This window comes from Nycticebus coucang, chromosome 22, assembly GCF_027406575.1.
Source record: "Nycticebus coucang isolate mNycCou1 chromosome 22, mNycCou1.pri, whole genome shotgun sequence".
NCBI classification, from domain to species: domain Eukaryota; kingdom Metazoa; phylum Chordata; class Mammalia; order Primates; family Lorisidae; genus Nycticebus; species Nycticebus coucang.
The window spans coordinates 18,859,002-18,880,162 of NC_069801.1; the positions used below are offsets into that span (position 1 = coordinate 18,859,002).

Here is a 21,161-nt window from a genome sequence, read left to right on the forward strand (position 1 = left end):
TGCTTCGGCCTCCCAAAGTGCTGGGAATACAGGCTTGAGCCACCATGCCTGGCCTGTTTCTGGTTTTTAGCTATTATAAATGAAGCTGCGGTCAACATTTGCTCACACAGGATTTTTGTCTAAAGAAGTGAGCACTACTGGGTGGCGCCCGTAGCCCAGTGGATAGGGCCCTGGCCACATATACAGAAGGCGGCGGGTTTGAACCTGGCCTGGGCCTGCCAAACAACAATGACAACTGCAACACCAAAATAGCTGGGCGTTGTGGCGGATGCCTGTAGTCCTAGCTACTTGGGAGGCTGAGGCAAGAGAATCTCTTTTTTTATTTTTTATTTTTTTGTAGAGACAGAGTTTCACTTTATGGCCCTTGGTAGAGTGCCATGGCATCATACAGCTCACAGCAACCTCCAACTCCTGGGCTTAAGCGATTCTGGCAAGAGAATCTCTTAAGCCCAAGAGATTGAGGTTGCTGTGAGCTATAATGTCTACCGAGGGCGACATAGGGAGACTCTGTCTCAAAAAAAAAAATCTTGTCCCTGAAGTTGCTTTAAAGCGCCTGGAAGTTGTGATGAGCCAAGGTGGGGTATCGGGGACTCAGGGAACTGCCATTTTCGAGCTTCTACTGGTGCCAAGTGCCTGACTCCATTTGCTCATATGAGCACAGTGTGTCTATGGAGCAGGTGCCATTGTTATTCCAGTTTGCAGTCAAAGCAGCTGAGGCAGACAGAAGCGGATGTAGGTCTCTGAGAGCACATCTGGGCCGTGGCAGGCTGTGACTCAGACCCGAGGTGCAAGATCCAGCTGCCTCTAAGCCCAAGCTCATGACCACCACACCTCTAAAGAGAAGCGGCTCCTTGCAACTCCTAGCTGGGTTAATATTTGCACTGGCTTTTTTTTTTTTTTTCTTTTGTAGAGACAGAGTTTCACTTTATTGCCCTCGGTAGAGTGCCGTGGCGTCACACAGCTCACAGCAACCTCCAACTCCTGGGCTTAGGTGATTCTCCTGCCTCAGCCTCCCAAGTAGGTGGGACTACAGGCGCCCGCCACAACGCCCGGCTATTTTTTTGTTGCAGTTTGGCTGGGGCTGGGTTTGAACCTGCCACCCTTGGTATATGGGGCCGGCGCCCTGCTCACTGAGCCACAGGCGCCGCCCTGCACTGGCTCTTGTCATGCTAGGCCACAGGATATACCTGGTCAGACCCAGGAGGCACGACAGGGAGGTGGGACAGAGAAACAACAGGAAATGAGGGCCACTGAGGGTCACCTGATCCCTGCCTGGGCAGAGAAAGAAACAAGGAACCCCCATATCAGGTAGTGATTACGGGGCCTTTTGCATAACACTCTCCCCTGTTGTGTGCACAGTACCCCTGTGAGGTAGGAATGATCATCGCTATTTTTCTTTTGAGACAGAGTCTCACTCTGTTGCCCTGGGTAGAGTGCCACGGCACCTTAGCTCACAGCAACCTTAAACTCTTGGGCTCAAGTGATCCTCTTGCCTCAGCCTCTCAAGTAGCTAGGACTATAGGTGCCTGCCACAATGCTTGGCTATTCTTTAGAGCTAGGGTCTCGCTCTTGTTCAAGCTGGTCTCAAACTCCTGAGCTCAAGCAATCCACCCACCTTGGCCTCCCAGAGTGCTGGGATTACCAGGGTGAGCCACCATGCCCATCATCACTATTTTACAGATGACAAAACTGGGGCTCAGGAAGTCTGTCAGTCAGGATTCTGTCACCTTCAAGTAACAGAAAAGCCAACTGAAAGTAGCTTAAATGATAAAGACATTGATCTGACAAAAAAATGCAAAGTTCTAGGCTTGGGAAGTTCCAAATTGCTGATCCAGGGGCCCGAGACGCAGGCTCTCTCCCCCTCCTCAGGAGGCCCATCCTTAGTTCTTGGGTCTGTCGCTTCCTCTCAGCCCCAAGATGGCCACAGTGGTTTCGGGGCCCACAGGCCCACAGGCCCACAAGGGCATACAGAGGCAAACAGGGAACCCTCTCTTCCTGTGCTGCCTCTTTTAAGAGGGACGAGAACCGCCAACAACTGCCAGCAGTTTCCCCCTCACTTCTCATTGGCCAGAATCACCTAAACCAATAGCTCAGTATGGAAATGAGACCCCCCCACCATGTGGCCCAGACAATCCACTCCCGGGAGTGGGGGGTGGGGGGACTCTCCTGAAGGGCACGGGTGCAGAGAGGAGGGCGAACAACAGCCAGGTTTTGCTCAGAAGGAAGAAGGGATCGGCTTCCAAGCAGGAGAGACATGCTCAAGACACCCAGCTGGTCAGAGGCAGAGAGGAGCCCTCAGACATGCCTGGCCTGTTACCCTGATCTCCTCGTTATTCCCATTTCATAGGGGAAAAAACCGAGGTTCATATTAGGAAATCTAGAAGCCTCCTTACCAGGGCCACTGGCTCCAGTAGGAGTCTGTTGGTAGTAACATGAGGAGTTCCTACATTGAACACTTCACGTGCCCTCACCTACAAGGTAAGATGCTATTATTATCTCCCTTTTATAGAGAAAGACCCAGAGGCACAGAGAGAATAAGAAGCTTGCCTGGGGCCACATGGCCAGAAAGTGGTGGTGCTGGTATTTGAACTTTGTCCTGGCATTCCAGGATCCCATCACACCAAGAAGTCAAGGGGAGAGATCAAACAGGACACCCAGGCAGGTGAGTCAGAGGGCAGGTGGGGCAGCCCCCAAGGCCAAACAGGGAGTGACCACCAGCAGCAGCAGGCAAAGGCCAGCTGTCTGGGAGGCCCAGAGGCTGGGAATGGGGCTGAGGCCAGGCCAGCTGGCAGGCCCAGCCAAGCCTGCAACACGAGCCCAGGAGCCATAGCCACTCACCCACGGCCCCCCTCTCGGGTTCCAGGCCTCCTGCCCAGCCCCCTCCAGGATCCTGAGGTGCAGATTCAGGTCCGATGGGTAGCAAGTGCTCATGCAATGGCACAGTGAACCCCAGACACAACCCAGAGGCACCTCAAGGAGTTCTGGGGCCAATGCTCCATTTTCCAGATGGGAAAAGTGAGGCCGGCCATGCATAAAGGGTTCTGTTTGTCTATTTTTGTTTATCTTATTCATTGCCTTATCCTGTTACCTAGAACAATGCTTGATGTATAGTAGGCACTCGATAAACATTTAGAATGGCTGCTGACTCATGGAAGGAATGTGGTTTTCCACGGCACTTAGCATGGCAAAGCAGGCAAGGCTCCTGTAACAGACGTCAGAACAGAGCCTCTTCTCCAGACCTCATGCTGAGTGGAGAGACCACAGGTCAGAGGAAAGTGGCTGTCATGCCATCACGAGGACAACAGGCTCTACAGGTGTGTGACACTTAATCCATTTCCTCAACACCCAGAGCATATGTGTACTCACACATGTGTGTGTGCTCACGCGCGCGCACACACACACACACACACACAGAGTTGCAAGGGCAGACCCCACTCAGCCATCTTAAGCATAAATGGAACAGGGGGAGGATTACTGGAAGGATCTTTGCGCAACCTGAGATGGGGAAGCTCAGCCAGAGTTCCCTAAGGGGCTAAAAGCACAGTGAGAAAATGAAAACATTACCCACCACCCCATCCCTCTAACCTGCACACCCACTTTCTTCTCCTCTTCTGGGCTCAGAACTTTCTCAAGGCTCCTGGCTGCCTCAGGCCCAGCTTTATGGCTCCTCTGAGTTCAACACTCAACAGAGACTGGGTGTCTGTTTCCATCACCAGTTCTCAGGAGAGCGCACCTGCCCAGCCTGCTGGCCTACAGCGCTGCCCTGATTAAGCAGCCACTGCCCACCACCCAGGGTGGTGGTGGGCAGATATGGAGACACAGCTGTGGATGTGAGGGTGGGAGGACGTGAGGCCTGCCCAGACCAGGCAGCGGGTCTAATCCTTTCTCAACCCCCGCCCTCCCAGACTCGAATCTCTCCTAGGAGGGCGCACTTACTACCTACACGAGCTCTACACCACCACTTGTCCCTCATTACTCATCATGTGAGGGCTCTTAAGTCACCCTTTCTCCTTGTGAACGAGCCATTGCTCATCTGCGCTTGTCTGTGGCTGCAGCACTTACACAAGCTTCATCAAGGCAACCCAACTGCTCCCTCATTTTGCTGCTGTGGCTGGTATAAACAATTTTTACACCATGTAAATCTCAAGCCCAGAAAAGAGAAGACCTGATTGGATCTCCTGCTCACCAACTTGTCAGGGCCACCCCTGATGGCCAGAGTACCCACACCAGCCACACCCTCATTGGTCCAGGCTGCCTGAGAATCAGGGGCCCACCCATCCCTGGACAGCAGTGGTGGGGGGCATTTGAGCCTTTGGTTTTTGCAAATATTTTCTTTGCTCACCCTGATTTTTCTCTGGGTCTGGGCCAATTCCCTGTGCTCCTGCCCCCATCCCAATTCTTTGTCTATTGTTTACTGAGGTTTATTCTTCTCCTTCCTCGTGTTTCCCCACCTTTTTCCTGCTGATTGCTCACTTTGGACACAGCTCTGCTAGTTTCAAGTGCAGACCACCTATATTGCCTTGGGCACATCCCATCTCCTCTTTGAGCCTCAGTTTCCTCATGTGTATATATTTGTGGTTACAGATTGCCACCTCACAGGGCTATGAAGGGAGTTGATGTATGTGTGGGCTCCTGCCACAGAGCGAGCACTAAGCAGACACTAGCCTCTCACCTCCTTTCAGCTTTGGCCCTTACTTAAAGCTGTCAAGAGACGCAGGAGGGAGAGCCGACTAGGAGAGGCTTGAGTTCAAGCCTCAGCTGTGCATCTAATTTGCTCTGTGACTCTGTGACTTTGCAAGTCCCTTTCCCTCTCTGGGACTCAGTTTCTCCATCTGTTGAATGAGGATTGAACGAGAGGAGCATTTCCCAAACTAAAAATCAGGAATTAATAGAACATCATAAAAAAGCCAAGAGAGAGAATCTTTGGTCATACAACGTGGGGAAAGCCACTTAATGCCTATTAGGATATTAAAAGCTCTGAAACTTTGCTTATGGTAAATAAGCAATATGGTAGCCACTAACCACACGTGACCATTTAAATTAAAATTAAATAAGATTTAGGCTCGGCGCCTGTGGCTCAAGCAGCTAAGGCGCCAGCCACATACACCTGAGCTGGCGGGTTTGAATACAAGCCCGGGCCCGCCAAACAACAATGACGGCTGCAACCAAAAAATAGCCGGGCGTTGTGGCGGGCGCCTGTAGTCCCAGCTACTTGGGAGGCGGAGGCAGGAGAATCACTTGAGCCCAGGAGTTGGAGGTCGCTGTGAGCTGTGATGCCACAGCACTCTACTTAGGGTGATAAAGTGGAACTCTGTCTCAAAAAAAAAAAAAAAAAAAGATTTAAAATTCAGTTCTTTGTTCTGAATAACCCTATTTCCTTCCCTTCCCTTCTCTTTCCTTTCTTTCTCTTTCCTTCCCTTTCTTTCCCTTTCTCTCTCTTTCTTTCTTTCTATTTTAACAAAGTCATACTTTTATCACCCAGGCTAAGGTACAGGGGCCTCATCGTGGCAGCCTCAAGTTCCTGGTCTTAAGCAATCCTCACACCTCAGATTCCCAAGTAGCTGGGACCACAGGTGTGCACCACCACACCTGGCTGATTTTGTTTTCTTCTATTTTTTTGTAGAGACTTGGTCTTGCTATGTTGCTCAGGCTGATTTCGGACTCTTGGTCTCAAATGATCCTCCTGTCTTGGCCTCTGAAAGTTCTGGGATTACAGGCATGGGCCATCATGCTTGGCCACTAGCCATATTTCAAATGCTCAATAGACACATGTGACTAGTGGCTGTGGTATTGCACAGAACAGATTAGACTCAGAGTATTCCCTTTATCGCAGAAAGTACTATTCAGAGAAGTCATGTTTCACTTTTGTGTGTGTGTGTGTGTGTGTGTCTCATTCTGTTGCCCAGGCTAGAGTACTGTGGCATCTGCCTAGGTAACAGCAACCTCAAACTCCTAGGTTCAAGTGATCTTCCTGCCTCACCCTCCTGAGTACCTAGGACTGTAGGCACCTGCCCTGATGCCTGGTTAGTTTTTTCTATTTTTAGTAGAGACGGGGCTCTCACTCTTGCTCAGTCTGGTCTTAAACTCCTGAATTCAAGCAATCCACCTGCCTTGGCCTCCCAGAGTGCGAGGATTACAGACCTGAGCTACTGTGCCTGGCTAGGAGTCCTGTTTCACTTTAATTGAACATTTCTCAAACACATCTGGTCACACACTATGTCTAGGGACTATCTATGACTAACATAAAAAATAATACCACCCCCAGGAACACAGACTGGAAAATGCCAAGTTAGAGGATCTCTCAGCACCCTTCCGCCTCTGAGAGGAGAGAGGAGGAAATATTCTGGCAGCTGAATTTCTCCTAGGGGAGGAAATTGTCTACGGTTCAGCAGTTTTGTTGGCTAAAAGGACATTATAAATGTGGAAAGAGATCCCGTCAGAACCCCTCAGTGCAGCTGGGATGTCCTGGAAAGGACAGAGAACTTAATTGTTCAGGGTAAAAACATAAGCAGAAATTGGAGAGGGAAATAAAAGAGAAAATGAGAGTGGGCTGAAGATTGGAGAGGGTCTGACAACCTGGTGGGTACATAGTGCGAGGGCAGGAGAGAAGACCATAGCCAGAATAGCTGACGAACTCTTTTTTTTTTTTTTTTTTTTGTTGAGACAGACTCTTACTTTGTCATGCTCGGTAGAGTGCCATGGCGTTACAGCTCACAGCAACCTCAAACTCTTGGGCTCCAGCGATCCTCTTGACTCAGTCTCTTGAGTAGCTAGAACAACAGGTGCGTGCCACAATGCCCAGCTATTTTTAGAGATGAGATCTCTTTCTGGCTCAGGCTGGTCTTGAATTCCTGAACTCAAGCAATGCACCCGCTTCGGCCTCCCAGAGTGTGAGGATTACAGGCATGAGCCACCGTGCCCGGCCTGAAGAACTCTTGAGAACAGAGAGCAGAGAGCTCTGATGTTCTATCTTAAGTCATCTGTACACAGTTCCATTCCAGTGCAGTTCCCCTTACCCCACAAATTAGTAGCCATCTACCTCACTTGCACACAGCCTTGGAGAAAATCAAGAAAAGGGGGCTCTGCCTTTGGGCTGCCCGTGGGGTAGAAAGTGACTTCAGGGGAGTTGAGACTTCAGGGGAGTTGAGAATTCAGCTGAAACAGCTTCTGTGGAAGGAGGAGAGGTAGAGGCTGGCCAGGAGAAACGGACTCCCTTCCCAAAAGACCCCAAAGGGCCTGGGCAGTGCAGCAATTCTAAAACATGGCCCCACAATGCTTTGACACTCCTCCCTTTGAGATGGGGGGTTTTGTATGCCCTCCCCTTGAATATGGGCTCTGTGACCGGCCAATGGAATACTGTGCAAGTGACCCAAATTTTAAGAAACTGGTAGGTTTCACTTCCTGTTTCTTGGGACACTTGTTCTTGGAATCCATCTGCCATGCCGTGCATATTAAGAGGCCTTAGGCAGATGTTCTGGCCAATAGTTCTAGCCATGTTCCCAGGTGACAACCAGTGTCAATTGCCAAAAATGTGAGCGAGAAAGCCTCGAGATCGGGGATGTCCAACCTGCGGGAGGACGGTGTGCTGATTTTCTGTGGTCTCAGATATCATGAAAAGTACACATGGACCTTTTTTCTACTAATCAGCTTTTGTTTGTATTTGTATATTTAGTGTGTGGCCCAAGGTAACGCCTATCCTTCCAATATACAGCAGAGAAAAAAAAAAGCTGGATGCTCCCCTCCTCTGGATCACTCTAACCCTATTCACTATCTGATAGCAAGCCCACGAAAAATTGTGAGAGACCATCTAGCTGGAACAAGTCAACTTGCAGAATCATGACAAATAATAATAAAATGATACTGTTTTAAGCTGCTAAGCTTCGGTTGATTCCTTTGGTAGCAACAATTAAACTTGAACAGGAGACAAGCCCTGAAGCCCATTGTAGTGGGATGAAATATTAGAGCCAATTTCTCATGAAGTCTTTTTTTTTTCTTAGAGACAGAGTCTCACTTTGTCGCCCTTGGTAGAGGGCTGTGGCATCACAGCTCACAGCAACCTGCAGCTCCTGGGTTTAGGCAATTCTCTTGCCTCAGCCTCCCAAGTAGCTGGGACTACAGGCACTCACCACAACGCCTGGCTATTTTTTTTTTGCAGTTTGGCTGGGGCCGGGTTCGAACCTGATACCCTCTGTATATGGGGCCGGTGCCCTACTCCCTGAGCCAGGCGCCACCCTCTCATGAAATTTTAAAGCATAAGGGTGCATCAACAAGTTGTAACACTTGGAATGTGACAGAGGATAACATCTGGATGACCTTGGCGTCAGATAAAGTTTCTACTGTGACCCTGAGGAACTGATCCAGAGATTGTCCAGGTCAGAGAGAGAAATGTATCAAAAACAACTCAGAAATTTCTAGCTTGGGCAGCTGTCCTCAGTGAGCTGACATTGGGAGGAGAGGAAGAGAAGAAACAGATTTGGAGGAAGATGACGAGACCAATTTGGACATGCTGTTTGCATTTGCAAAATATCTTCTATAAATGCCAGAACAGGCTGATAGATTAATTCAAAGGAAGAAGGATTTCTTGCTGGAAGCTTCAGCCCATGTTCCTAAAGCAAAGGTTTGAGGGTTCTGAATCCCAAATTTTATTCATTTATTCATGCGTTCATTCATCCAATCACTTAGTCGGGGGTTCAACAGGTATAGTTATGCTTGAGAGCACAGACCTTAGAGCCATACTGCCAGAGATCAAAGTCTCTGTCTCTTACTAACTGCATGGCCATGGGCAGGTGACTTAATCTTGGTTTCTTTATCTCTAAAATAGGGATGGTAACAACAATACCTATACTAATGTAAAGATGAAAGGAGTGCAGATGTGAAAAGGTAATAGCACAAGGCATTTTGGCTTGTACGTGCCTATAATCTCGGCTACTCAGGAGGCTGAGGCAGGAGGATCCCTTGAGCCCAGGAGTTCAAGCCCAGCCTGGGCAAGATAGCAAGACCCCATCTCTAAACAAAAAAATTCAGACAGCAATGCTTAGAATATAAGTACCTATTGCATGTTAGTTATTAATACGCGACAAATAATTTTTTTTTTTGAGACACAGTCTCACTTTCTCATCCTTGGTAGAGTGCCATGGCGTCATAGGTCACAGCAACCTCCAACTCTTGGGCTCAAGTGTTTCTCTTGCCTCAGCCTTCCAAGTAGCTGGGACTTTAGGTGCCCGCCACAATGCCAGGCTATTTTTTTAGAGATGGGGTCTCGCTCTCGTTCAGGCTGGTCTTGAACCTGTGAGCTCGGATCAATCCACTCACCTTGGCCTCCCAGAGTGCTAGGATTACAGGCGTGAGCAATCACGCCCAGCCAATACACAACAAATAACTTTTGAGCGTCTCTATGTGCTGGACCTGACGCTTCACGGGACACAGCACAAGGATGCAGCAGTGAGCAGACAGAAGCCCTCCCTCTCAGCACCGGGGCCCTAGGTTTCCTCAGGTTTTCTTCCAGATATATTGTCCCATTTGATCCTCAGAAAGACCCTTCGAGGTTGGAACAATATTGATTTTTTTTTTTTTTTAGAGACAGAGTCTCACTTTATGGCCCTGGGTAGAGTGCCGTGGCATCCCACAGCTCACAGCAACCTCCAACTCCTGGGCTTAAGCGATTCTCTTGCCTCAGTCTCCCGAGTAGCTGGGACTACAGGCGCCCGCAACAACGCCCGGCTATTTTTTTTGGTTGCAATTCAGCCGGGGCCGGGTTTGAACCCACCACCCTCGGTATACGCGGCCGGCGCCTTACCGACTGAGCCACAGGCGCCGCCCCACAATAATGATCTTATTTGACAGAAGTGAAAACTGCAGCCCAGAGTGGAAAACTGATGTCCTCTCTGCACAGTGCCTCAGTTGGCTATCATAAATCTGCCTGTGCCTCAAAGACACTGGGACATGAGTGGCCCGGAGGCTCTTTGTCTTCTGGGGGCCAGCTGTGTGCTTCTTCTCCTGGAACCCCTCCAGCGAATGAACTCCTGGATGAGACCAGCCTCTTGCCCCAGAGCGGGATCTCTGTAGCCCTCTGCTGGGGGAGGTTCTGGAGGTGAGAGGTGAGAGGTGAGGGCCTGTGTCCTCGCAGCCCCTCCCCTTACTCTTCTACATGCAGGGGGTGTTTTTCCTCTTGGTGTGGCTGCACAAAACCCCACCCAATATCATTTTCATGGATGCCTGAAATTCCACCATTTGTGATTCACTCTTTTGGGTTGAGCAACTGCTTCCAGGAATGTCAATGTCTTTTAAAATCCCCGGTTCCCTGGGATGGGTTAGTAACACCTTCATGAGCTAAGAACGGGCCTTAAAGATAATCACCCTCCTTCTGTAGATAAACTCTGGCCCAGAAGAAGTGACTTGCCTGAGGACATGTGACTGGTCAGCGGCCCTACTCACACAGCTTCTCCCTGGGACACACACACAATGCTCCCATGTGTCACATGCTATTTTGCAGCCTGCAAAGAGCCTCCACCCCCGATCTCACTTGACTCAGAATATTGCTGGGCATGAATTCCCTTCCCTAACACGGCCGTGGTAATGCCACATCTATCCCCTCTTTTTATGGTAAGAGGGGTTGGTTTATTATTTGGGGAATTAGCCCAAAGGTGCTGCTGTTCACCAGGCTGCTGGATCCCTAGAGCAGGGTTTCTGGTCTTCCCAAGGCCTAGTTCAGTTCCTCCTTCCTTTCTGTGGGTGGCTCCAGATCCTTTTGCAGCATTCCTCTTTTATGTAAGTAGCCAAAGGGCTTTTTCTTGCTTGCTTCTAGAGAACTCTAACTGAAATTCCCACATTACAGATAAAGAGACTGAGATGGGAAGAGGAGATGTGAACACCCAGGCAAAGGCAGGGCCGCACCTACGTCTCTTGCCTCCCACTCAGGCTTTTCCCTCACACCACATCGCCAGCCATGAACAGTTCGGTCCTGAAAGACCTCAGCAGAGAGGAGTGTGACAGACAAGCCTGAATGTAGCGAGTAGAGTGGTTGATTGAGAGGTTGTGGAGTCAGCAGGTCTGTTTGAATCCCATATCTGTCACTTACTGATTGTGGGGACTTGGACAAGTAATTTCATCTCCTCAGAGCCAAACGTCCCTCAGCTGTAACATAAGGAAAATAAGACTTTCTTTTTTTTCCTTTTTAGAGACAGAGTTTCACTTTGCCACCCTCCATAGAGTGCTATAGCATCACAGCTCACAGCAACCTCCAGCTCTGGGGCTTAGGCGGTTCTCTTGCCTCAGCCTCCAGAGTTGCTGGGACTATGGGTGCTTGCCACAACGCCCGGCTGTTTTTTGTTGCAGTTTGGCCGGGGCTGGGTTTGAACCAGCCACCCTCGGTATATGGGGCTGACACCCTATTCACTGAGCCACAGGCGCCACCCGAAAATAAGACTTTCTTATAGACACAGACCCACAGGACATGGTTGGCGAGTAGAGCTGTGGTGGATTTTAGCCTTCACACACACACACACACACACACACACCCTTTGTGCAGTGAAAAACCTGGGCAACTGTACATGACAGCCCTGGGGAAAATGATAATATTCGCCTTATATGGATGTCATAAGGACTAAATGAGATAAGGTATGTAGGATTTTTGGCACAGTGCCCAAACACTTAGTAAGTCCACAATAAATAGTAGCTAAGTATTGTGACGCTATCACCACAGGCTTAGTCTGGAAGGCTCTGGCAGTCTGTGGTGAAAGCTCATCTCTTTCTTACCGCCCACTTCCAAACCTCATGGCCTCTCCTGGATGGCCTTGCCCCTCCCTCCAGGGTTGGCTGGGCCACTGCAACAGGGTTCTAGCTGTCTCTATCACATCACAGCTCTCAGTTTGGTGAAAGCACCATATAGGCCAGGACCTCTCTGGAAAGTCCTTTCTGCCCCAGTTCTGAAGGCTCCAGGGCCAAGCCCTGGCCTCATCCGTTAGACCCAAGGCAGGTGGAAGTCAAAGTGTAGGAGATTCAGTGGCCCAGCAGCAGCAGGTCCTAAAGCCCCTGACTTCAGCCCAAATTCCCTTGGGCCTCCTCCCTCCTCTCCAGGCAGGCCCAAGCAGCCAGAGCCAGGCATGGCTGGACTCAGGGGCTCTGAGAGAGCCACGTGTGCCAACCCCAGGCCTGCCAGCTCTCAGGCTGATCTCACAATGGCTCCATTCACCAGGGAGTGGAGCTGGCCTGCCTGGAGCCCACAGAGTGATGTTCCAGGCCCCGGGGGGGTGGGGTGAGAGGTCAGAAACTAAGAAAAGGGGCCACTATAAGTGGGAGAGGTGAAACACTCAGCCCCCACCACTGCCACCACCTATTGAGGTGACCACCCCACAGCCAGGGTCACAAGAGATCAGATCCCCTGAGGTCGGTAGAGGTAAGTGTGGGAGCAGACGGAGGGAAAGAGTTAGTCATGGGGTGTGGGGGGAAGGGAGGCTGTGCCCTTAGCCCACGCTCTTGCTGGCAGCTGCAGGCTCATGGCCAGGGGGTGACGTAGTCTTGGTCCTTGAAGCAGCCCTTCCAGTAACAACTGGGACACCCCAGCCAGTCATCTTTTGCATCCCCCCAATTCTCCACTCCTCTGCCCCAGGACTCCAGGATATTTCAAAGAGAGTTGCATCTGTTCGCAAGAATTTCTGTACCCATCCCCAAGTGTCTCTGCTCCCCTCTCCACTCTCAAAGCCCAGATCTAATCCAAGCTGCTGTGTCTTCAAATTTAAGCCCACACTGGCTCCCCACTACCTGAAGGACAACGACCTCAGGTTCCAGACTATCATCTTTGCCCACCCAGCATCCATTTCTTTTCCTTATATCTTCTGACCTCCAAATCTTCTTCCTTATACCTCCAGTCCTTATTCCTGGGATACTGACCCCACCGGCACTCTCAGCCTATGTGGTTTTGAGGCTTGGGCCTAGTGATAGTCCGAATTGCCAGTTAAGTGGGCCACCCATGTTCCCACCACCTCCACACAATGGCTGGTTCAGGCACAGTCACTTGATCTAAAACGATCCACTGAGCTGGGCGAGGTGGCTCATGCCTACCATCCTAGCACTCCGGGAAGCTGAGGAGAGTGGATTTTTTGAGCTCATAAGTTCAAGACCAGCATGAGGGCTTGGCACCCGTAGCACAGTGGTTACGGCGCCATGTACACTGAAGTTGGTGGGTTTGAACACAGCTCGCTACAGCTAAACAACAATGACAACTACAACAAAAAAATTCCAGCTAAACAACAATGACAACTACAACAAAAAATAGTAGGGCATTGTAGCGGGTGCCTGTTGTCCCAGCTACTCAGGAGGCTGAGGCAAGAGAATCACTTAAGCCCAAGAGTTTGATGTTGCTGTGAGCTGTGACACCATAGCACTCTACTGAGAGCTACATAGTGAGACTCTGTCTCAAAAAAAAAAAAAGACCAGCCTGAGCAAGAGTAAAATACTATCTCTACTAAAAATAAAAAAACTGAGAAAGAGGATAACTTGAGCCCAAGAGTTTGAGGTTGCTGTGAGCTGTGACGTTATGGCACTCTACTGGGGGCAACAAAGTGAGACTGTCTTGAAAAAAAATTTTTTTAAAGATAAATAAAACAATCCACTGAGATTCAATTTTATTTTATTTATTTATTGATCTACTTATTTTGAAACAGAGTCTCACTTTCTTGCCCTTGGTAGAGTGTCATGGCGTCATAGCTCACAGCAACCTCAAACTCTTGGGCTCAAGTAATCCTCTTGCCTCAGCCTCCAAAGTAGCTGGGACAAAAGGTACCTGCCATGATGCTTGGCTATTTTTAGAGACGGGGTCTCACTCTTGCCCAGGCTGGTCTCAAAGTCCTGAGCTCAGGTAATCCACTTGCCTCGGCTTCCTAGAGTGCTAGGATTATAGGCATAAGCCACCGTGCCCAGCCTGAGATTCAATTTTAGAGCCTGTATGTAAATACTTAAAGAAATGAATCTTGGCCAGGTGCAGTGGCTCATGTCTATAATCCTAGCACTCTGTGAGGCTGAGGCAAGTGAATTGTTTGAGCTCAAGAGTTCAAGAGCACCCTGAGTAAGAGCAAGACCCCCGTCTCTACTAAAAATAGAAAAACTAGCCAGGTATTTTGGCAGGTGCCTGTAGTCCTAGCTACTTGGGAGGCTAAGGCAAGAGGATTTCTCAAGCCCAAGAATTTGAGGTTACTGAGGTTACTGTAAGCTCTGACACCATAACACTTTACCCACGGCATCAGAGTAAGACTCTGTCTCAAAAAACAGAAAACAGGGCGGTGCCTGTGGCTCAGTCGGTAAGGCGCCGGCCCCATATACCGAGGGTGGCGGGTTCAAACCCGGCCCCGGCCAAACTGCAACCAAAAAATAGCCGGGCGTTGTGGCCGGCACCTGTGGTCCCAGCTACTTGGGAGGCTGAGGCAAGAGAATCGCTTAAGCCCAGGAGTTGGAGGTTGCTGTGAGCTGTGTGAGACCACGGCACTCTACCGAGGGCCATGAAGTGAGACTCTGTCTCTACAGAAAAAAAACAAAACAAAACAGAAAACAAACAGAAAAATAATCTTTCCACTGGGCTTGAAATTGGGAGTGTCAGCCTGGAGATGCCTGCATTTGGAAAAGGTTTGCTCCAGAGAGAAACTAACACAACAAAAAGCAGAGATGGGAGGACCAAATTCTGAAGACATGCCTTCAGCTCCTAGATTCAGCTGTACCTGAAGCAGCTCCTAGATCCAGCCGTACCTGAAGCAGATAATCTGAAATGTTTAGATTCTTGAGTCAGTAAGTTTTCTTTTCATCTAAGCCTCTTAAAATTGGGTTTTCTGTGTCATGCAACCCAAGACTTCTGACCCATACAGAGGTCCTCCCTATGCTGACCTTGGACCACCTCTGCAGTCCCATCTGCCTTGCTCTGGACATGTGGAACTTATTAGTTCCTCCAACATCCTCCATTCCCTATGACTCTCTGTACTTGCTCCTGCTTGGCCCTCTGTCTGGGGTAGACTCATGTTTCTGCACTTGCTCCACAATTAAAGGTCCAGTTCAAATGAGTTTCCTCATGGAGCCTTCCCCAGCTCCTCCCTAAGGAAGATTCACTCTTGCTCCCGTCCACAGCACACTACAGAAACATTGTTTGGCTGTATCATAGTCTCCTGTTTGTACCTCTATCTCCCCCACTGGAGACTGTTGGGCTTCTTAAGGACAAGAACTGTGTGTGATTTCTCTCTCTCTCTTTTTTTTCTCAATGCCTAGTACCTGGTCCGGCACAGCAGGTGCTCAGGAATAACCCGGATTGTTATGAGACTGCATGGGCGCCAGCTGGGCGTCGGTGCTGTGAGGACGAGGTGCTGGCTCTGAATCGACCACTGGCTTCTATGAAGCCCATTCCCATCTCTGTGCAAATGTTGCTGCCTCAACCTGAAATGTCCACCTCTCTTCAATCTAAAAATCCTCCTCATCCTTCAAGGAGCTCGATGCCCTGAGCATATATAGAGAGGGCTGCTTTGGAGCTGGACAGACTTGAGTTCAAGTCCTGGCTCTTCTCTGTGTTACTTTTGTGATGTGGCGCAAATCGTATCACTTCCTTGAGCTTCGGTTTCCTTAAAATGTCAAACACATAGTGCTCGTTGTGTGCTGCGCTTTGTTCTAAGTGCGTCGATGTCCTAGAACTTCCAGTTCTTTCATCCACCCTATAAGGTGGAGGAGGTACCAGTCTTGCCTCATCCTAGTGAGGAGGACACTGAGGCCCAGAGAGATTGTCACCCAAGGCCAGGACAAGGACAGAGCCTTGGGCAGAGCTAGTGGCCAGTCTGGCTAGAACCCAGGCAGCCTGGCTCAGAGGCAATGCTCTAACCACTGTCCTACGGTCCTGCCACTTGCAAAATGGGAATAATACTAGAATTTTCTTCCTAGGATTCTTGTGAAGTTTAACCTTCCCACAACGTGTACGGAGAGCCCAGTGGAGCGGAACTCTGCTGTTCCCTGTGGTGTGTTCTCAGCTCAGTAGAGTCCTGTCTTCCCAGAGAATCTTGGATTTGGGAGTCAAGCTGGAGGGAGGGGGTGTGGCTGATCCAGGACGGCATTCACTTGGCTCTGGCTACTTGGCAGGAGGACTCTGCTCATAATGCTCATTTGTGCAGATTGTGGGTCAGTCACTTCTGCATTCTCCACATGCACACCCTCCCCCCAGAAGGGATGGAGCGGGGACAGCATAGGCTCCAGCCAGGCCAAGGAAAGCCAGCTGAGAATGAAGAAGTCTGGGCGGGGGGGGGGGGGGTAAGGATAACCCAGTGTTCCATAAACTCCAGCTCTACTCACTGCCTAGTCGTGAGACCTTTGGCAAATCACACAACCTTCCTAGCTTCAGGAGCCCTTGGGGACCCTAAGGATACCTGCTTTATCTGATGATACGAGGATAAAGCAGATGACAGGTATGTTATGGCTACTCAATAAATGACAGTTAATTATCAGCCTCATTTTGCTGTTTGCTTAGCCAGGCTGCCTGGAGTTCAATCCTGGTTCTCCCGTTTCCTAGTTTTGTGACTTCAACAAAATTATTTAACTTCTCTCTGCTTGGTTCCTCATGGGTAAATGGAGACTGGCAAAACAGTAATAAAACAGCTATGTGTCTGGCACATAGAAAGTGCTCCTTAAGGTCTTTTTTCTTTTTTTTTTGTAGAGACAGAGTCTTACTTTACGGCCCTCAATAGAGTGCCATGGCATCATACAGCTCACAGCAACCTCCAACTCCTGGGCTTAAGCTATTCTCTTGCCTCAGCCTCCCGAGCAGCTGGGACTACAGGCGCCCGCCACAACGCCCGGCTATTTTTTGGTTGCAGTTCAGCCAGGCTGGGTTTGAACCCGCCACCCTCAGTATATGGGGCTGGTGCCCTACCAACTGAGCCACAGGCACTGCCCTTTTTTTTTTGAGACAAAGTCTCACTCTGTCACCCTCAGTAGGGTGCCATGGTCTCACAGCTCACAGCAACCTCAAACTCTTGGGCTAAAGCAATCCTCTTGCCTCTCAGCCTCTAGAGTAGCTGGGATCTCAGGTGCCCGCCACAATGCCCAGCAATTTCTTTTTTCTTTTTTTTTTCTTTTGCAGTTTTTGGCCGGGGCTGGGCTTGAACCTGCCACTTCTGGTATATGGGGCCAGCGCCCTACCCCTTTGAGCCACAGGCGCAGCCCTATTTCTTTTTTTCTTTTAAGAGATGGGGTCTCGCTCTTGCTCAGGCTGGTCTCAAACTCCAGCAATCCACCTGCTTCAGCCTCTGAGTGTTAGGATTACAGGCATGAGCCAATGTGCTCCTTAAGTTTGAACACTTGTTATTATTCTCTAGCTGGAAGACCACAAGCAGCTCCCTCTCCTTCCTCAGACCTCAGTTTCCCTGTTTTTCAGGGAAATTTAGACTTCCGTGTAAGAGCCATTTGCCAACAGATTCCCAGGTCCCCGCGTATTGAAGGGGTCTCTTTAGGGGAGGCTGTAATGCCCTTTCTTATGGGCAGCTGCTGTGTTCATCTTGTGTCCCCAGCACCTGGCCTGGGCGTGCCCATGGAAGGCCCTTAGTGAATTTTTTTTTTTTCCCTGAGACAGAGTTTCACTTTATCGCCCTCAGTAGAGTGCCATGGAGTCACAGCTCCCAGCAACCTCCAACTCCTGGGCTTAGGTGATTCTCTTGCCTCAGCCTCTGGAGTAGCTTGGGACTACAGGTGCCCACCACAATGCTGGGCTACATTTTGTTGCAGTTTGAATGGGGCCGGGTTCAAACCTGCCACCTGAAAGAACCAGACCAGGGCCATCTTAGGAGTTAAGTTTCACTTTCCCCACCATTTCACTCAGTAAGTTTCACTTTCCAGACAAGCCCAGACAAGCCCAGGCAATTCCCTGAAATCATGAGACAACCGCCCACCAATCAGGGACCCCCCACCTAACCAATCCAGAAGCGCCCCTTTGTTTCAAGCTTTACATGCCCACCCGCTCTGCCGGACCATAAGAACCCACTGCTCCAGAGCTCGAGGCTCCTGGCTTGTACCGTTGCAGCGGAGTCCCCAGGAGCCCAAGCTCAAGCGTGCAATAAAAGGCCCTTTTGCTTTTGCATTGGACTCGGCTCCCTGGTGGTCTTTGTGGGGGATTTCGAGATCTGGGCACAACACCACCCTTGGTATATGGGGCTGGAGCCCTACTCACTGAGCCACAGGTGCCACTCCCCCCTTTTTTTTTTTTTTTTTGAGAAAGAATCTCAAGCTGTCACACTGGGTAGAGTGCTGTGGCATGATAGGTCACAGCAAACTCTAACTCTTGGGCTCAAGTGATCCTTTTGCTTCAGTTTTTCTATTTTTAGTAGAGATGGGGACTTGATTTTTCTTAGGCTGGTCTAGAACTTGTGAGCTCAAGCGATCCACCCACCTCGGCTTCCCAGAGTGTTAGGATTACAGGCATGAACCAGGTGCCCAGACAGTAAATGTGAATTGTGTTTATGTTTTTCCTGTAAGAAACACATATTTGTGCTTATCCTGTGCCCATCACTCTTCTGAGTGCTCTACAGATACAAATGCACTCGCTCCTTGGTAACCCTGGAGAGAGCGGCTATTATTATCACCAATTTTTAAATAGGTGAATGAGGCGATTGAGGCAGAGTTAATGTGCCCAGGATTCAAACGCAGGCCCTTTATCTCCAAGGGCTCATTCCCTGACCTTCTCTGACTCTGTCCCCACTGCTCAGGAATTGGGCTGCCCTCTGTTCCCACCCATCCACTGGTACTCATTGCTCATCTCCTGGGATGGGATTCTCCCATCCTCAGGGTGAGAGGTGGTAGCTGGCTGTAGGATGTGGGGAACTGAGCAATGGGCCTGGCTTCCAGGGGACAGCCTGCCAACACCTGCTGCTCCGCCAAGTCTAAAAAGGGCCTGGGCGCAGCTCACATCCTGCTGTTCTTCCTGAGCTGGAGGAAAGAACAGGAAAGGCCAAGAGGCCTGGCTTCACTCCTGACTCATCGGGAGGTGGGGCCACAGCCGGACGGCAAGGCCCAGGGCTGCGCCAAACCCATTCTCCCTTCTATGGATGCTCACTAGAATCCGGCTGGGCCCTGAAGCCACATGCTGGAATCTACCCAACTTAGAGCCTCAAGATGCTCACAGACTCCCAGGAGAAGAAAAACATGTGAGATCAAAGGCCTGCCCATAGCTTCCCTCGGGGAAGATAAGGGTCTCTGCATGGCCAAGTATGTTGATGATATCTTCATCAAGGCCCTGAGTAAGGAAATGGAACAGGAAGGTGGGAACCTGGGGACCTGAAAGCCAGAGGGAAAGATGAGAGCAGAGAAATAGAGCCTGGGGAAAGAAGCAAGCTGCCTAGAGTCCATGGGGAGAGCAGGCCAAGAGAAGTTCCTGGGCAGGAAATGTTTGCTGGATGGTTGAGAACAAGGATGTTTAATATTCAGATTTTAGTTACTTAGTGGTGGGCTCCTTCCACTGTCACTATAAACCTTCCAGGCCATCTGCCATATCCCAGCCTCTTGGGAAGGCTGGGCAGTGTCCTGGCAGTGGGGGACAGGGTGTTGGTAGTATGCATGGGACTCTAGAGGCATCTGGAGATTGAGAATTCAGGGGGCACAGCCCTGAGACACTTAGATCACATCATCGACTCTCCAAGTCTTTTTTTGTTTGTTTGTTTTTGAGACAGGGCCGCAAGCTGTCACCCTGGGTAGAATGCCATGGCTTCACAGCTCACAGCAACCTCCAACTCTTGGGTTCAAGTGATTCTCCTGCCTCCACCTCCCAAGTAGCTGGGACTACAGGCGCCCGCCACAACACCTGGCTATTTTTTGGTTGCAGCCGTCATTGTTGTTTGGCGGGCCCGGGCTGGATTTGAACCCGCCAGCTCAGGTGTATGTGGCTGGCGCCTTAGCCGCTTGAGCCACAGCGCCGAGCCGACTCTCCAAGTCTTGGTTTCCTTACCTGTAAAATAACATACAAGAGTATTTTTTTCAGCTCCTACTATGTGCTAGGTACTGATATAAGTGCCTTGTGAGTTTTTTTTCTAGTTTATCTTTAGTCATATGAAGTAGGTGTTATGTTGAGATGAGAAAACTGAGGCATAGGGGGGTTAAGCAACTGGCCAAATTTGCACTAAGGTAAGTAGTGAAGACGTGAAAATCCAGGGGGTCTCACTGCAGAAAATAAGCTACAAATTAAGTCACAGGTCACATCTACCTCTCAAGGTATCTGGGGGAGTAATATGAATTGATGCATGCAAAGCTCTCAGAACAGTGCCTGGCACACAGCACTCAATAAATTAAATGTCTGTTCTTGCAATGTGATCAGGGAAGACGTGAATACCTGATTCAACTGGTTTAAACAATAAGGGAATTCATTATTTTACCAAGGGCATTTCTGTCCTTCTGTCTTTGGGATGGATTCAGTGGTTCAATGACGGCATGAGGGCTCAGAAACTTTCTGACTCCTCTGCCCAAGGGTAGATGGTGGCAATACAGTAACACCTGGGAGACCAGGTACCCAGGCTTTTCTCTAGCCAGGAAAGAATCCTCCACCTAAGCACACATCTAAGTTCCTCCCTTCAGCCTGATTGGGTGAGCTGGGTCATGTGATTGTGATCATGTCGGAACCAATGACAGCACCAAGATAACTCCAGGAGTTGATTGGCTTAGACTCCTCTGGCTCCACCCCTGGAGCTGAGACGGGGTGGTCTTTCCCAGAAGCAGGGGCTGGTGGGTGGGTGGAGGAAGGTTTGGTTGGAAAGGCCTTGCGGGGGAGAGGGCTGTGGGAGCAACTTTAAAGAGCTAGTGACACCAGTTGAATGGAGACCTGAGAGGGGAGCCCCTGCGTTACACAAATAATTCAGTACAACATGCCCTCTAGGATCCAGCGGTGCCGGATCCAGAGAAGGAAGCAGTTTATTTGGACTGAGGGTGGAGGTGTGTTTATGGGAGATCCCTGGAGGCTTTGCCTCTGAATCCTGAAATATGAGAAAGATTTCTCAAGCCTGAAAAGCCCGAGAAGAGGGTCAGAGGGTACAGCACAAGTGAAGATCTCTGGCAGCGTAGGGGTGGGAGGAAGGGTAGCCTGGAAGTGGAGGAATGTGGAGACAGTCCCTCAGAAAACAGAGCTGACTCCTCCCCACCACCATCTCCTGGCTGAGAGCACAAAA

The 21,161-nt window shown here is 49.9% G+C and overlaps 1 long non-coding RNA gene across 1 annotated transcript; it reads left to right on the forward strand.

Moving 5' to 3' along the window:
- Positions 1 to 2,614: 2,614 nt before the first annotated feature.
- Positions 2,615 to 7,815, forward strand: LOC128574983 (uncharacterized). The gene is made up of 4 exons (XR_008376891.1): positions 2,615 to 2,662; positions 3,093 to 3,314; positions 6,668 to 6,782; positions 7,673 to 7,815. It is a non-coding gene; the product is annotated as an uncharacterized LOC128574983 (long non-coding RNA).
- The last annotated feature ends 13,346 nt before the right edge of the window (positions 7,816 to 21,161 follow it).